Here is a 19,721-nt window from a genome sequence, read left to right on the forward strand (position 1 = left end):
ACACTGGTCTACTGATGTGCCCTGTTTCCTTACTTGCAAGTTCCTCAGCCGGGGTGTGGGTGCCACCCACCTCCACAAAGGTGTCTGGTGGTTGGTGGCTAGCCAGATGGGCAGGTGCCATGAGACTGGCCAGGAGCTCCTCCACACATATCAGGGGGATGGATGGCATGCCCCCCCCCATGGAGAGGTGATCCCCCAGACTGCAGCAGCATAATGATGGGCATTGCAAAGCAGGTCAGTACAATGATGCCGGAATTGCTCATAACTACAGTTGTGCAGTCCAATATCATTGAACCTGAGGACTAGGTCATTCCACAGGATGGTCCACTCCTGCTGATTATGGGTGGCCCTGCCAAACAGCACAGGGTAATGCTGGATTAATTATGTGATCAACACTTAATTTTCGGCTGCTGAATAAGTTGGCAGATGTGCATTGGACATCTTGGCTGAAAGACATGAAGATGGAAACAGGTCTGGGCAACTCATACAGCAAGGTTACCACAGTTCTTCATACACATCTCTGCCACCCCCCAACCACATCAGCTACAACAAACTGTTTACACAACTCATTAGGTATGGCTACAGCTTACCTACCAGTGGGACAGATATTGTATTGTATTGTACCACACTTTCTGTTATGTGATTGCAGCCATGTTCCCTGTGTGGACACTATCATTGCTGGCCTGTTACAGACTATTTGCCTGCATGCCATTGTCATGGCCACTATGGTTCCATATATACCTGTGGTATGGTTGCTTTGTGATTGCTGCACATCTGACATTGTGTTTTATTGGGATCTCTATGCATTTTGTTGGACATGTTCCGGTATTGTGTAGACTGTTACTACCAACATATGTTCTATAATAGTGACACAATAACATGTATATGTACTATTGGCCAGCAGAACCACCTCTCCAAACCCATCTGCCCATGTTAACTGGCCACATAACATGTGTGTCCCACCCTGGGGCCTCCTCATGTACTGGTCCAGCAATGCCGTCAGGTGGAGCCAACCCAGGGGATGTTGCCCCCCCCAAGGCACACACAGACATGTTCCTGTCCGCTGAGGTCAGGTTCAGGGTCTGTTCCATAACGGGCACCACAGAGACGTGGGATGCGCTACATCACTCTGAGGCACCCAGTACACATTCACAGTGCAGACGTATTCCTCCTGCTCAGCCTCCAGGCCAGGCACCTTCAGGACGTGGACTGCTGTTGTGAGTAGCAGTGGGTGGGAGGCTTGTTCCCATTGTGTCCATATTGGGGCCCATGGGGCGTCCACATTACAGACCACACACACCACCCAGGGTGTTTACTCACCACATGTGTCACATACCACCCCTATAGACTGTCCTCTATATCTACCAACCCTGACCACCTCCACAACTATACCTGCTCTGCTTCCACATATTCCCATTCCATACTTCACAGATGAGAGGAATGTGGTCCCAACAAGGGGTTAACATGTGACATACCCATCCATGTTGCACACACTGCCAGCTGTAGATATATGTGTGTATTGCTATGTGTGCTGTTGCCTCGCACATAGCATGCATCACTGTGGTAATAATATAGGGGACATGTATTCACATACATATATGTTTGTGTGTGTGTTTGTATATATGTAGACATGTGCATATAGGTAAATATCTAGATATGTGTAGATATATGTGATGTTCTATATATGTGCCCATATATATGCCTACACATGGATATCTGTATATTTGTGGATATAATGTATATATATATATATATATATATATATATATATATATATATATATATATATATATATACGTACATAAGTACACATATGCATACCTATATGTGGGGTACATTCAGACATCAGGTCCACAATCTCACATCACCTTCCTGCACAGCTGCACTGTTCTTCCTTGCTACAATGCAGACAGGTGCCACATACGGACACAGCTGACATTAGGGGGGGTATATGTAGGACCTGATTGCAGGTAACCCTATTGCACACCTATGGCATTCCTGCATGCTACATTACAGATTAACCTGAGTATCCTGCAAGGGGTGGACTGTGGGTCCCACGTGTCCATCATAATGGCATTACTTCCACCACCAGCTATTGGCCATGTAATATACATACTTCCCATTACACAACACACACTATGATGGCTTACATTCTGTCATTCAGTGCTGATATGCATAGTTGACAACTATGGCCCACTACCCACAGGGACAGACACTATTGTCCATAGCAGTTGTTCAGTTGAGCATCATTACAACACCTGATGGCACATATAAATCATTCCACATCATCTAGCCTATTAGTATGGACCAGGTACTACATTCAGTTATATACACATATACTTCATATACCTGTTGTGGGAATGTTGGACCATGTGCTACATTCAGTTACATGCACATATACTTCACATACCTGTTGTGGGAATGTTGGACCAGGTACTACATTCAGTTACATACACATATACTTCACATACCTGTTGTGGGAATGTTGTACCATGTACTAGATTCAGTTACATGCATATATCCTTCACATACCTGTTGTGGGAATGTTGGACCAGGTACTACATTCAGTTACATGCACATATACTTCACATACCTGTTGTGGGAATGTTGGACCAGGTACTACATTCAGTTACATGCACATATACTTCACATACCTGTTGTGGGAATGTTGTACCATGTACTAGATTCAGTTACATGCATATATCCTTCACATACCTGTTGTGGGAATGTTGGACCATGTGCTACATTCAGTTACATGCACATATACTTCACATACCTGTTGTGGGAATGTTGGACCAGGTACTACATTCAGTTACATACACATATACTTCGCATACCTGTTGTGGGAATGTTGTACCATGTACTAGATTCAGTTACATGCATATATCCTTCACATACCTGTTGTGGGAATGTTGGACCAGGTACTACATTCAGTTACATGCACATATACTTCACATACCTGTTGTGGGAATGTTGGACCAGGTTCTACATTCAGTTACATGCAAATATACTTCACATACCTGTTGTATGAATGCTGGACCAGGTACTACATTCGGTTACATGCATATATACTTCACATACCTGTTGTGGGAATGATGTCAGTTCTGGATGGTTTGCTGGATGTTAGAATAGCTTTTTTATCCCTTTGGCTTTTACTTTGCCTTAGGCTTTTTTTTGTTTGTTTTCTTTCTCTCTCTCTCTCTCTCTCTCTCTCTCTCTCTCTCTCTCAGTGTCTCTCCAGTAAATGGATTGAGCTGCTTCGAATAGATTGCAGCATGGCTTTTGTAGGTGATGCACATGGTCAGGTGATGGCCTCTGCACCAATCAGTGTCCTTCACTTGCTACCTGCATGCAGCTTGCTGTGTAGTACTTCCACTTACCACTGTCATGGCAGCCACCTACTATAAATCCCTATATCATGTGGACGTGGTCCCTTTACCTTTCCTGTGTGATGGACAGCCTTCCTGTGTGTGGGCATCAGTGTTACAGACATCAGGTAGCAATACCTCTTACAGAAGAATCTGCACACTCAGGCCAGCTACATATTTGTAGGAGGTTCCAGAACTACAGACAGAGTGAGCAGAGTTGTGGTATGCATCGTATAGTACTGGTGTTACAGGGTTTGTGTGTACATACTAGTTTACCTTGGAATGCAGTCTGTCTGCATAGCTCTCAACTGTGAGCCTATCCTCTTGGTGGCCAGAGGTGTGCTTATTATGTTTTGTCTGTCCACCACACAGGTCCTGTGTCAGATATTTCACTGGCAGTGTGTGTGTTGAGTGCTATCAGTACATGGCTACATCTATTTCTGTTTATAACTTCAAATTCCTGACTAATGGTATGTTGCAGACTATCCTGTAACACCAATGACTTGCTTAGTGTATGAGAACAGTTTTCCATATATGGGCCTGTGTTCCAGTCTCTGTCCTCCACCTACATACCAGGCTTTGCACATATGACATGCTGTCAGGGGTTGTCCTGTAGTGGGCTGTGAGTATGTCATGCTGCCATTCCTGCCATCAGTCCACTGCTGTTGTGTCCCCCACACATACAGTGGGGTTGGGGCCATATACGTGTGGGTTTCCCCTACACAATACATGTGTGCCCTTATGAACTCCATAGCCCAGTGTATGTAACAGTGGGATATGGCCCTGTATTATTGGGTCTGGGAGGGATGCATAACTAACCTAGGCTGCTACAACTTGTGGAGGTATCAGGGGTGAGCTGCCTTAAAGTATCTGGATGTACATTACCATACAATCCACCTTGAGTAAATGCACGCCTACTGCCACCTGCCATACTGTGAGTCTAAAAAAACTCCAGCTATACTCTATGGCATATCATCTACTCAGAGGCGGTCTCTGCTTAACATACAAGGCCATGTCAAACCCTGAGCTGTTGGACATGCTCCACTTAAAGAAATCCCAATCCCTCAGAACCACATGCTCCAGGGATCTAAACCTTGTCATCACAATGAACAAAACATGATGGAGGGCTAGGTTCCTGACCCAGAGACTCCCCATGCTCTGGAATAGACTGCCCATACATGTCAAGCAGAGCACCTCCTTGGCCGTCTTCAAAAGGAACCTTGATGATTGGATGGGAGATAGGAAATTCACCCCGGGGATCATGTCAGTCGCCCTGCTAGACAGGGGTCCAGAGAAGTAAATATTGTGGGAAGAAATATCCAGGGAATTGTTATGCCTAGGCTTGTATAGGCCCTAAGGCCGATAGCCTAGTACCAACCTATGAACCTATGAACCTATACAGACAGTTCTGTTTGTTGGTGTGCTTGTGATGGTGTCAGGTATGCCTTGGTATGTAACAGTTACATCCCATTGTGTTAACTGTGGTCTTTAGCCCATAGGGATTGTCTACAGAGTGTAGATAGAGGCTGCTGAACTATACATCTTCATTACTTACTGTTGATTGTTTGGTATCCTGTGGCCCAGTCTGTGTTTACTATTGTACTACTTGAAGGCCTTGGCCTGGGCAGCAACATTTGTAAACCTTTCTTGACTACTGTATTAGTATAACTGTTTCACAATTTATATGGATGTCCGTGTTTAAACAGCTATATGGCATGGCATATACAACTGTAATGGCACACAAATAAAGCTTTCCCATTTATGCAAACCTGTATGTGGTGTTATATCCTTTGACCTCTCTGTGGGTATATGTTGCAGGCAACCATTGTCATTTGTATGGGTGACTCATACAGAGTCCATTTGGTAAGGTGGTAACTGTAGGCATAGTGGCTGTTCCATATCGTGTGCACCTTCTACATATGTATCTTACTATACATATCTCTGCATGTGTATGTGTAGTTTTATATATATATATATATATATATATATATATATATATATATATATATATATATATGTATATATGTATATATGGGTCTAGGACTATTCACTGAAAACACATTTCACTAAAACACATTTGACTGTACACAATTCACTGAAAGCTCAATTCACTAAAAACACAATTCAATGAAACACATTTAACTGAAAGTTATATATGGCCATTTCCCCACAGTAGTGCAACCCTGGAGTTAGAATATATAGTAAGGGGGTTGTAGGGGGCACCACTCCCCATATTGTGGGGTGTGGGGGTGTAGCCCCCCCACCTATTTTAAATATTTTGAACTATACACATGGATACTTGCAATGTCAATAAATTACTCTTCTCTAAACTTAATACATATCCAAACTATGTGGGGGGCTATGCCCCACACACACCCCAATGTGGGGGGAGGTTCCCCTCCACACCCCCCCTTACTATATATTCTAACTCCAGGGTCTCACTACAGTGGGGAAAAGGCCATATATAACTTTCAGTAAAATGTGTTTGAGTGAATTGTGTTTTCAGTGAATTGTGCTTTCAGTGAATAGTCCTAGACCCAAATATATATATATATATATATATATATATATATATATATATATATATACATACATATATATATATATATATATATATATATATATATATATATATATACATATGTATATCTGTATCTGCATATATGTCTCTGTGTATATGTATCGTAGGGATGTTGATTGCTTCCACATTGTACACTCCCTATGGGAGTCAGACTGTACTGCATGATATGTTACTGATACCAGCCTGACATCATACAGGTGGGATGGAGTACTGTTAACATCTTGTGCCCATGTCGTGTTAGGTCCTGGGTATGGGATCTGCAACAGTTGGTAATGTATTGTAGGGCAGACGTGTTTGGCTGTGTGGGGGTGGTACCTATTCGTACAAGACGTATGTTGTTTGGGACCCGTCAACCCCAGTAACGGTGCATGTGGACACATATGTTTATGTTATGTTCCCATTGTTATCTACAGATGTATGTCCGTTTATACCTATATAGATATATGTATATCTGCTTACATATCTATAACTTGCTGTATATATATATATATATATATATATATATATATATATATATATATATATATATATATATAGTTAGATATATATATGTAGATGTATGCATTAGTATGTATATATATATATATATATATATATATATATATATATATATATATATATTTCTATATTATATCTATATCTACAGGTATAGATATGTTTTATCTATTTAGATATTAAGATATATATATATATATATATATATATATATATATATATATATATATATATATATATATATATATATATTTACACACACACACACACACACACACACACACACACACACACACACACACACACACACACACACACACACACACGCACGCACATCTACATGCTGGAATACATTCCCTGTACTGTTGAATGACTGGGCTGGGTGGTATGTTTGTGAAAACATCAGGTTTATGTATGTCTGGTATGGCTTAGTGGTAAATCACTTTGGCTATAATGTGCAAGGTCTTAGGTCTGAGCCTTACAGAGGCTGTTTATTTTGTTGCAAGGCAGAACAAGGGCCATTGGATACAGAGTGATTAAGGCACTTTTGAGCAGTTGTAAGCAGGTTTGCATGAGTTTGTGTGGAGGTAAGCACTGCTAACCTCCAGTTACAGTTTCTTATACTCAGTTAGCTTCTAAAATGCTTAATCTGTGTAGGCATTGCTTACCCCCGTGCAAACAGGCTTAAACCCACTTACTGCTGCTTAAAAGTGCTTACTCCCGCTTACCCCCACACTGATTTCTTTAAAAGAAAAGAGAAAAAGGGTTGATAGGAAAGTGGTGAAAAAGGGACACAAAGAGAGAAAGACAGCAGGAAAAATAGCTAGAGATGTGCAGGAAGGGTGTAAGGAAGGTCCATAGCTGCCCATTTCTTCTATTGCAACAGCTGTGCATATACACTGAATTTGGATGTAGATTTGGGCACTCAAACCCCAGAGAGAGGTGTGAGGGCAACAGTAATATGTTGTGATGCCAATTAGACCTGATTACTTGTGTCCAGTGGACACATGTGCAAAATGGACAGCTATGTATGGGGCATGATTTTTTTTGGGAACAGATTGCCTTTTTTTTCCAGGTGAGAGTGGGATGTTGGGGTGGGGTAGTAGGTATATTTGTGGAGGTAGGTTTGGTAGGTTAACAGACAAGACAAACAAGACACATACAGGGGCGGTATATGACACATGTGGGGGTAAACACCTTGATGTGGAAGGGTGTTGGGAAATCAAATGTCCATGAGTTTCCTAGTGGAAACAGTGGGACTGAGGTCCCCACCCATGGGCAGCCACTACTGCACCTTCACAACCCCGATGGTGGCTGTGCTGGGGGCTGCATCTCAGAGCCAGAATGATGCTCTAGTCGTGACATGTGGCCCTCGAGCTGGCATAAAAGATCACCAAGCTGCTGGTTGAGCTCACTACGCACCACGATCTGGACCTGGCGACGGGTGACAGGTACCTGTCCGCACCTGCTCCCGGGTGGGTGAGCCCCATCCCCTGAGGCAGTTCCACCTGAAGGTGGTGCAGGACCAATGGATGAGGAGGTCCCGGGTTGGGCCACAGACATGCTGATGCCCAGTGGCATGGCCAGTTGAGGAGGATTGGTGGGACCACTGGGACCAGCCTTCCCAAACATGCTATAGTATTTAGATTTTATCATTATATGTGTGTTAGTAATAGTCAACACATTCCAGGGTTAGGTATAACAGCATGCATAAATATTCCCATTAACCCAGTCACCAGAAATGGAACAGCTGCATAGCAAACAGAACACAAGTATATATGGGACCACAGTGGTAATAACAACAGCATTGAGGTACATTGATTGCACCATGCCACCAATGTTGGAATAATTCAATATGGCACATGCATGGAAACAAATATAAATAATTATTAACCAATAGGACATAATCTGAACATAGGTGTCATTACATACTGGTTGGGGTGGATATGTAGTTTATTGGAGATATGGTGGGGGGGATGTCAATTAACAATTAGTATATTCCTGTAGTCCACATTACTTTCCTAGTCAGTGCTGTTATCTGTACCTTACAAGTCTTACTACACTACCCTATAGCCTTAGTTTGGACAGTGATATGGCTGTCATCATCGTTATACATGAACTGGTTTTACCTGCAGTATACACCTCTTACCTGGTATACCTGTGGAGGGAATGTTTATTAACACTAACTATCTGTTTCTACACATACTCCCAGATTCCAGGCTGATGTGGTACACATAGCTATCCAACTCTTTCTGCACAGACTTTGGCCATGTCTTGACCATATGTAGGTGTACCGGGACATATCTAGACTATTTCCCTCTTCAACCTTTATTGACAACACACACATATACATGCTTTCCTACACAGTTATATTATGTACACAGTGTGGGTGATGGTGATCAATGATACTTTATTATTCAGAGACACTGCAACACTCACTATTCCCTACAATACCAGAGTAAACAGTATCAGTGCAGGGTATAAAGGTTTTTATTTCTCAGCACAGTATTCATATCCGACGTACCTGTGGGAGCAATGTTTGTTAGCACTACCTGAATGTTGCCACACGTTTAAGATTCCACATTACTATTATGCACATACATCTCACTCTGTTACTATACACACTCTGGCCACAGCTTGACAACATGGGGGTATAAATGGGATATATGTAGCTTCTTACTCTCATAAGGTTTTGGAGAGTTGCTAGTGTGCCAGCTTTGTTCACATAGATGTGTGTCAATCAGGTGTGTTTCCTGTTTGCTGCTTATAAGTCTGGGATCATCCCACTGATTTCACAGGGGGACAGGTTGACAGCCACCAGATATGGGCCACTTTACTGGACATTCGTACATATCTGTACAGTTGTGGGGTATGATTCTGTTTGCAGACTACTCCCACTGCCAGGATTCAAACCATGGCTGTGTGTGCTAAAAATACAACAGTTCACATCTCAGTTGCATGTGCTACTTGGGTTTTGTTGTCTACCTTTTCCCTGGTTTCTGTCTCTCTGTCTCTCAGTTGCACTAAATGGCCTCTGGTGATTACACCAGTCATATATAGGCATTCCTACACATTCTATTTATGGTGCACTGTGTGGGTAACAGTGCTTAATACAACAGTACTATTACGTGATTACAAATCTACATTACCATATGATACCAGAGTATACACATGCAGTCCAGCAGTTAGAACTTTATTGTCAGGCTATTATGCTTCATTTACATACAAACTATATGACACTCTTCCTGCCATACTCTCTGGTGTATGCAATATTTGCCTTGAGCAATACAGGTTTTATACAGGCAGCTAATTTACTAATACTTTCAGTTTTATTTCCTATGACAGTAAATGCATGAGTATTACTGACCTGCCTCTCATCACAACCTCACCAGGCAACTTACATGGGCCTCCTGGTTCGTGGCCCACTCCATTGCAGCTGTGGGGGACATAAGAGGAATATTTAGCCAAACCTATCCATGATATACATGAGCTGGCAATTATTACACACATAATGGAGTGATACTTACACACAGCTGGGACAGCCCCTGCTGTTCTAGCCTCTTGGATCCACTGCTCCAAGAGGTCCCCCTTACACCGCTTCAGGTAGGCATAGTGATGCCTGACCTGCTCACCAATTCGGGGTATGCCAGTGGCACTGGTGAGGTCACAGGTGAGATGGTCCCAAGCCTCTGCCTTATATTGGGAGCCCTGGTACTGGCCCTGCAGCAGTCTCTGCTCATGGTCTTTGACAAGGAGTCCTGCCATGATTCTGGACTCCTGGATGCACTAACGTTGTGCCTGAAAGTGCACACCTTCTCCCCTTCCTGACATGGTGCCTGCAATGGGAAGCTACAACCAGTTATGAGATGTATTCCCACATGTTGGATTTAAGTAGGGCCGATTTCCCATACTTTTCCATGATTGGCCAGTTTTGAAAAGGCTAAGTTACGGGCAAACCTGCTTACTTAAGGTTGGCATTGTTTAAAGGGGTATACCACTGGGCACACTGAGTTAGCTGGCCTACACATTGCTTACACCTCCTAAGCTGGCCTGTGCAATGCTTAGCATTGCTTACATTAAACTTTTAATAAAGGAGATTCCACAAAGAATAATTCAGCGGTGACCTGTACTTTATTTTTCGTATTTATCTGGTTTGGTACAACAGGTCTTTAGCATAACTTGTTATTTTTGCTTGTGCTTCGCGTTACATTAAACTTTGCATTATATTTTCTTTTTGGCATTGATTCCTTATTCATTGCATCTTATACATCTGCCTGGTATCCATGATCCATCTGTACGTACACTGTATGGGGTCTCTGTGTTTTACTGGGGACTTCAACACTCTATCACAATTACACCTCACTTCTGGGCTTACTGCTGTACTCCATTTAACATATTTATGTTATGTAGTTGGTTATGGAACATATGACTGTATACTGATTCCTTTCACAGGTTCAGTTTGATTGTACTATATTGAGGACTTGTTTGGTGATACCGCATTCTTCTGTACTGTTGTGATGGCTTGGTGGTAACTGCTGTGACTCTAGTGTTTAGGGTCCTGAGTTCAAGACCTATAAGGCTGTTTATTTTGTTGCTGGACAAAACAAGGGCCATTGGATACAGAGGCACTTTTGAGTAGTTGTAAGCGGGTTTGTGCGGGTTTGCACGAGGGTAAGCAATGCTAACTTCTGGTTAAATATTCTTACAGAGAGTTAGCTTCAATATTGCTTAACCTGTGTGCTCATTGCGTATCCCCATGCAAATGGGCTTAAACTCGCTTACTAGTGTTTCAGTATGCTTACTACTGCTTATTGGTGCTTACACTTGCTTACTAGTGCTTACTTCCACTTATAATTGCACTGATTTAGACAGTAATATCTAATGGTTCTTGGGAAGGTGGGTGATTTTGGAAGCTATATGGAGTTGTCATTCATTACACATTTTACCTTCCATTTGTATCCATGATTCCTGTGTACATATACTGTATGGGGCACATGTGCTTTTCTGGGGACTTTGCAACATTATGACATTGACACCTCACATGTGCATTTAATGCAGTACTCTAGTTCACATTTAAATTGTTATTTAGTAGGTTTTACAGCAAAAAATGTCTATAAACTGATTTCACATGGAAAATGGAAAGTGCTGCAATGGGACTCGAACCAGGAATGCTTACTCAGAAGGCAAATGCTCTGTCTACTATATTATTGGTATACTGCTTCATTTGCATATATCTTCCTTGTTATCCTCTTCAGCCATTTAAGCTGCATTAACCGTAGCTAAGCGATGGGCACACCCGCTCACCTATGGTTAGCTTTAATCAGAGTTTTGATTAAAAAAAAGGGTTGTTCATTTTATTTGTATTTACTTGCTGTTGCACACAAGGGAGAATATTGGTGGGGATATGCGGACAGCTATGAGCAGTCTCGCTCATTTCTTACCCCTTTCTGATGTTCTGCATTGCAGGGGCGTGTATATTCTGAGAGCTCTGCTCTCAGACATGCCCCCTGCACTCTTACATGCTCCGTGTAAGATTAGGAGCTCAGGCAGCGTGCCTCATGAATATGCATGGAGTGCTGCTGTCCTGCTCCTAAATGGACACTTCCATGCAGGACTAAGCTAGTCCTGCACGGACGATTAGTAAATCCTAGTGTTCCTCCATGTTGATTTCCATTCTTCCACTTTGGCTGATGTGCTGTGCATGCCTATGGGACATGGGTTCCCACATTTGCACAGTACATCAGCATTGTTGAACAGCAAAGGAGGAAAAATGAATTGCTATTGCTTTATTTATTTATTTTTTGTATAAGACAAAACTGTGGACATGTTCCAAAACTCTGGACAGTTCAGAGGTATGACAGTCTGCTAAGACAGCGCATAAATACAAGGCAAATCAGATACATTTCTGTTTCATTAGTATTGCAGAATGTACCGGATTTATTTTTTTTGTATTTGGTCTGCCCTCTGTACATATCGCTCAACCTCTTAGCTCAAGAAATCTAGATAAAGCATTAAATAACAGGACAGATTGTAAATGTTGCTCTTATAAATTTAGAAAACTGCTAGAATAACAGGATTTGTGTTAGCAAGCATTGACTGAATGCTATAAAGTCTGAAACTCAAATATGTGTCATTGTTTAGTGACTTCAATCGTCAGTGATTTTCCAGAAAACCACACATTTTATAAGGAATAGACTAAGAATATGAGGCAAAAAATCTGGGCATTCTGTAAAACATCTGGTCATTTGAGAAGTATGCCTCCATACCATATGTCTAAAGAAATGTCTGGCCTCTCAATTTCACCTTAGCGGCCAGACTTTTTTTTGTTGGAATATGCTCGATTTACAATGGGCAAACTGGTTGGGATGACCGATCATCATCCTTGTTTTTGAATAATAATGGCCTGACATTGTATAATACAGATCATGTAATAGTTGTAAGTGCTGATACTTATACCACCTATTTTGTCTATTTATTGCACCCCTCAACTTTACCCAGTCCTTCTCATCTAAATTTATTCCTTATTTCCTGTGCTAATAAGAACTCAAGCTCTTACTAACTTGTTTCATTGTTTTCTTCTGGAGATCTCTGCAAATAGTGCTGGCAGTACCTTCCTGTATTGACATCCATTTCTCACATGGCATGATGCATAACTGATTCTGTTTTAGTCCCATCTGTTCTGGTCCCAGATTGGTTTTACTTGCACATGACCAGACCACTCCTGCTTGACAACTTCAAATTGATATTAAAGGGAACTAAGGGATGGAAAAAGGTCATCTCCTTGATCATTATGTTGATCCAAGCTTTCAAGTCCCATTGTTTGCCATCTTTTTTGTATTTGAGGTGACATAGTCTACATTATAAAATTGTTGCAGCATAAAAATGCAATCAGGCCTATCTCCCCACCTGTTATGTCCCAACGTAGTGACTTCTCTTTCCCATGTAAGGAACCAAGGTTGCAAGGCTTCCCCTTCATTTCACAGCTCCATAAGATTAACTAACAGGGACAGGAATGTGGGGATCTTTTACACATATATTAATATAGTGAGCTAGTTGAAATGCAAGAATGCATCAGGGAATTTGTGGTGGCCCTTACTCACCGCAGCATTGTAGGATTTTACCTTTTCATGTTGCTGTCCTTGGACATGTCTTGCCCACTACTGATTCATCTTTCGATTTTTGTATGGATAGTAATCCTGGGTGATTAGAGGTTGATGGTGAATGTCTCACTAGATAGAAGACATAGGGGATTATAAGGGTCTATATTATATGAATGAAAGTTCATAATATCAAATGCTCTAAAGAGTGAAAGTGCTGGACCTTGAACTCCTTATTGTGTGAGGCTGTGCCCCCCCTGCTAAATATATATATATATACCAACTCCAAGATCACACTACAGTGAGGAAAAGGCAAATATTCTGACCTTCACTGTACTGCGATCCCACATGAAGCACTTCAAGGTCTGGCATTTTCACTCTTCAGAGCGTTCAATATTTTGAACTTTCGTTCATATAATATAGACCCGATTTTAATGGCAGTAACTGCTTGTATCTTCCCCTGTATGATTTAGAAATGCTTTCATGTGAGTATCAGTTCTTTTTGTAGAGTGGCTTCTAACCAGTCTAGGTTTCTATTACAAGTGTCCCCCTTAGGAATCGCTGATTATGAGGACTAGGTATTTGGAGAGATTTACTTCCCTGAAGGGAACGGGTAGCAGCTCCTTCTCTCCTATTCTCCCATTCATATTTATATTGCCTTATTCTCATTACAGTGTAAACCTGAGGCAATAGCAAGTTCAGAATAATCCACAGAACACCTTGTCTTACAGTATCTATGTCCTCTGACAGGAACATGCAATTATCTGCAAAACAGGTAGAATCCACTTGTTGTCCTCATAACCTTTTGCAAGGTATTTCCCTACTCTGAATGCCAGCTCCTCTGTTAATAAGATGAATAAACTGGACAAGAGCAGGCAGTATTGTTGAGTCCCATGCTGGATGTATCCAGTTTCAGGAAGCCCTCCACTAACACATACCCTAGATGAGGCTAATGTGTATAACTGTTTAACCCATTTGTCCAGTCTTCTGTTGTTTAGTACCTGGAATAGGAAGCCCCTTTCCACTGGATCAAACGTTTTCTTGATGATGAAAAGGATTATACTCACATTGCTTTTTTAACTGAGTGACATTGTAGGAATGCTGTGAGAGCCTAGTAATTAAGGGAGCTAGACCTCAAGCATCTGAGGCACTGAAAGGGAGGCCAGGGTGGGGGGGGACTTACCTGAGTGAGGGATGGGATATCCCAACCTTGGTGAGGGTACTTGCTGACCATTCTTCATGCTGATCTTCAGATGAGGCTGAGGATACAGAGAATTGCATTGTCCAAAGAGTGGACTGGGTGGGTGAGATTGACTGAGTTGTTGCAGAGGCGGGGTGATACACCACAGCTCACCAATGCACACCTACCCCCTCGGGCACTAAAGGAAGTACATGGGAAAGTGGATTAAGCCATAAAGGGAAAAAATTAGCTGAAGTAGATGGTATGATCCCCAGTGATGCCCTTAGGTTTTGTGATGGCCCTAGCCTGGCAACAAAGAAAACCCCTCCTCAGACCCCAACCTCTCCAACCTTGCCAGCCAGTTCAACTCAATCTTCATAGACTGCATAGCTAAACTATCAGCCTCCTTCCCACCCCCTTCCTCCACCACCACTGTCTCCTGCCCCAACCACCACCCCAATCATCAACCTTCCTCCAGACCATTCTGCCTCAAGCCCATCCCCACAAGCACTGTAAAAAGACTTCTAAAACTCAAACCCTGTCGTAATGCACCCAACAACCTTCCACCCACCTTCCTCAAATAATCTGCAGACAGCATTGCCTATCCCATCACTATTCTTATAAATAGATACACACAATAATCATACGTCCCTTCTCTCTGGTGCCATGCTCCCATCATCCCCCTCCACAAAGGTGGCAAAAATACTGATACCACCAACTTCAGGCCTATTGACATCCTTTCCCCTCTTTCAAAAATACTAGAGAAAACAATACAAGCACAACTTGTGGCACACCTAACACTAAACAATCTCCTGTCCCCTACCCAACACGGCTTCCGCCCTGGCCACAGCACCATGACTGACCTTTTTTCCTTTCTTGAAATCATAAACCTCGAACGCGACCCAAGCAAGTTTGTATCCACACTATTCCTAGATCTGTCAAAGGTCTTTGACACCTTCTCACACACCCTACTTATATCCCAACTCTCCAACTTACACCTCTCTCCCACCACCATCTCCTGGCTTTCCAGCTACTTGTCCAACCACCAATAAGCTGTCCAATGGAAAACTTCAACCTCCCCCTTCCATCCCACACCCACAGGTGTCCAACAAGATTCTGTTCTTGGCCCTCTTCTCTTCAACCTATTCATTAACAACTTTCACCAATCCATCCCAGACTCATCTATCATCCAATATGCAGATGACTCAACAATCATCTGCTAACCCTTCTCCCCCTCCGAACTCCTAGCAAAAACCCAACTAGCTTTCTCCAAAACAGAAACCTAGATGTAGTCTAACCATCTGGCACTAAATGCAAATAAAACCAAACTAATGTTTTTTTCCGTACCAAAAATTCCATTGACAAATCCACATTCACCATACAGAGCCAAAACAACACCCTCCTTGAAATTGTTCCCAACACCAAGCTTCTTGACATCATTATTGATGAAGAATTAAAATTTGACACCCACATTCACTCCACAATCAAGAAAATCCACCAAAAGTTAGGTCTCCTCTACAGGCACAACCGCTTCCTAAGCCCCTCTACCCGTCAAACTCTTGCATCCACCTTCCTACTCTCCTCACTTATGTATGGTGCCCCTCTTTTCAACAATCTCCATCTTGGCCTTTGGTCCAAACTTGAATTCTGCTACAACAAGGTCTCCAAATTTGTAACCAATTCAATAAACTCATCCCAACACTGCCACTCCCTCCTCACCTTCAACTGGCTTGAACCATCCAACTACCTCAGTTACCTACAACTCACCATTGCCCACAAGCTCATCTTTAAACCTGCCAGCTGCCCAGCTCTCGCTACTACCTTAAAACCTTACATTCCCAACCACTCACTCGGATCCAAAAACCAAAATCTTTTTCAGGTCCACAAACCTGCACGACCTCCTGGCCATCTACTGCTGTCCCACTCCTTAACTAAACAGTGGAACTCTCTCCCCACACACCTATGCAACCTACCTAACCATACCAATTTCAAATCTCAGCTACTGTCTCTTCTCTCTTCCAAATGGGAATGCCCTTGCCACGCTCCAACTTAAAACCCTCCCCCCATTCCACCTTGCACTGACTCATCCAACTACCTCTACTATTACTTCATTCCACCCAAAACAATCCCTCCCCTACTAAAAACTAATTTTCTCTCTAATATCTATTCTACTATACTCTCCAATCTCAAACATACTATTACCCTCTCCATGCATAATATTTCCCTAACCTACTAATGGCTAGTAGCTATATATTTTAAAATGCTAAATCTACAATTGAGTTTATAACAAAAATATTCACTTTATGTAAGTGTTGAAATTTCATTACTGAATTATGTCTTTTTATTGTTGTAACATTGTGACAAGCCACTTGCAAATATCATGGAGCTTATCTGTAAATGTTTAATTAGCTGTATGAACTATGCCCTTTTGTAAGATGTGAAATGTAACTTGCAATTATTGTGGAGCTTTTCTCCCCAGGCCTCCACTGAAAATGGGCTCTTCTTGGCCCAGTTGACTTCCCTGGTCATCAAACTTAAATAAATAAATAATAGCTCAGATTGCAGATAGTCTAGGGTGAAGGGAAATACTGGTATACCCTGTGATGCATCAGGTTCTGGGATATGTCATACGTAAAAGGATGGGGAGCATAAAGTGATAAAAAAAATTCTGCATTGACTTAAAACTCCTTAACTTATTGTTTTCATAAATGTTACCCACTACCCTTTCACTGATCATCCATCCTGTCTTTATCTATTCAGTCCTCAGCCACTCATAGCTTGATAGCTTGAAATGCTGTGAGAAAGCTGCCCAACAAAGAAGGCAACCACCTGTCTGTTTTCCAGTGAACTCAAGAAAATGAGCCATGCAAGAGAGGACCTTGCCCCCCCCCCAAAAAAAGAATATACTCAGCTTTTATTTATTTATTTATTTATTTATTTTTTGCAAACTCTGTTTTGCAAAAAACAAATCTTAGAATCATTACAGATGAACTCATTTTGTAACTACTGTAAATTTCCAACATATTTCCCAAGGTTTATGCCTCCAGAAATTTCTTGAATCTTTTTTCCCATCCTAGTGTATCATTTTTTTTCTCTCCTGTAATAATTCTAGGACAGACCATGGATCTATTCTAATTAAGTTACCTCCCAAATTTAATAATAGCTGCAGGTGTGGGAAGGCTATACAACTGCAAAGTAGGCCTTTTAGAACATCCTAGTTACCCAGGGTTTTTAATGTTTCTTTAGCAATTCTACTACCATTGTTTCGTTATACAGATGTGTCACAACTACTTTGAAGTGCATTGAGTTATTTGCCCTTACACCAAAAGACAAATGCTGGAATACGCATTGAACTTTGGTTAGAACCATCCGAGAGATATTCTCCCCATTAATACAGGCACTTTATCCTCTGAAATATTCAGTAGCCTAGAATTTTCCGGATACGGCTCCCTATAATTATTCTGCATAGTTTATTCCCATGTTTGAAAAATTCTCATGCCTAGATCTTTCATAATTGCATACATGTGCAGGTCATAACATATTTGTACAAACTACTCTTCTCAGAAATATTGTTACATAATGAAAAATTTGTACTCGATATGTACGTCATATATGTAAGTCACCAGAATTGTCTTAGGATGATGAATTGCAAATGTTTCTAACCATGCTGCCTACACATTCTACTCTTCTATTCCTCACATCTTATGATTTAATTCCTTAAGTAGTGACATTTTAATATGTGAGATCAATCTAAAATATGAAACAATATCCCTGGGATTCAGCAAGCAGACGTGCAGGAATAAGTTATTCCTGCAAGGCAGGGACCATTCCTGTTCAGCACGGCAGCGCACTATGCATATTTATGAAGGTGCGCTGCCATGCTCTAAAATGGTCATGGTTCCATGTACAAGCGCGGGGGGGGGTGTCTGAAAGCAGAGCTCTCACAATACACATGCCCCCTGCACTGAATTGCCTTTTGGCAATTAAAAATGAATGAGAATGCTCGTAACACCCCCAACCCATCAGGATAACAAATCTGGTCAAAGGCATAAGGGACAATCATCCCTACCAAGCCAAAAGTTGTTAGGATAACACAGGTAGCATAAGCACATAACGCGCATCTCCCAACCCGTCAGAGTAAGGAGTGTGGACAAAGCCAAAAGGCAAAATTGTCCCACAAAGCAGAATGTTTATAAAATAACAGGCTCAGCATTAGCAGGGATATTCTGAAGGGTATAGATAAAATAACACAACAAAAATTATTTTTTTTTATAAATTCGATAAAGTTTAAGCATAGCTGTGCAGGTGTGACCGTTGCTTAGCTACCCTTAGTCCAGCTTAAACAGCACGAGAAGTTAAATAGCAAGAGACATCCAACATAAGCAGTATTGCAATAATGTAGTGGCAGTATTACAATAGTGTAGTGTTTAGAGCTTATACTTTATAAACAGCATTCCAGGTTCAAACCCCACTGTAACCAATTTGCATTTTACATGTGAAAGCAGTACATAAACATTTTTTTTTATTATTATCTACTAAATAACATATATTTGTTAACTGGGGTACTGCATTAGGTCCAGATGTGAGATGTCAGTTTAATAAAGTTGTGAAACCCCCATATAAAAAAGTGCCCCATACAGTATAGTCACACATGAATAAATGTAATGAAAGCACATTGGGGGATGTCAGGGACAGTAAACAAATTTATAATATGTAATGAATGATGAATCAATGCCATACAACATATAGTCTATAAAATGAAAAATAAGCAATGCTAAGCATTGCACAGCTCTACTTACCAAGTATAAGCATTGTGTAAATATGACTGCTATGCAATGAGTAGCCCAGATAAGTGGATTTGCCCATCACTAAGCAGTGCTGAACCTGTCCCTTTAAGCACTGCCAACCTTAGGTTTGCCTATAGCTTAGCTTAGCTTAGCTTAGCATATTCAAAACCATCCAGTCATGGCAAAGGGCGGGAAATCGGCTGTATTTAAACC

The sequence above is a fragment of the Protopterus annectens genome, chromosome 15.part0, assembly GCF_019279795.1.
Source record: "Protopterus annectens isolate FY-2018-M chromosome 15.part0, PAN1.0, whole genome shotgun sequence".
Lineage (NCBI taxonomy): Eukaryota > Metazoa > Chordata > Ceratodontiformes > Protopteridae > Protopterus > Protopterus annectens.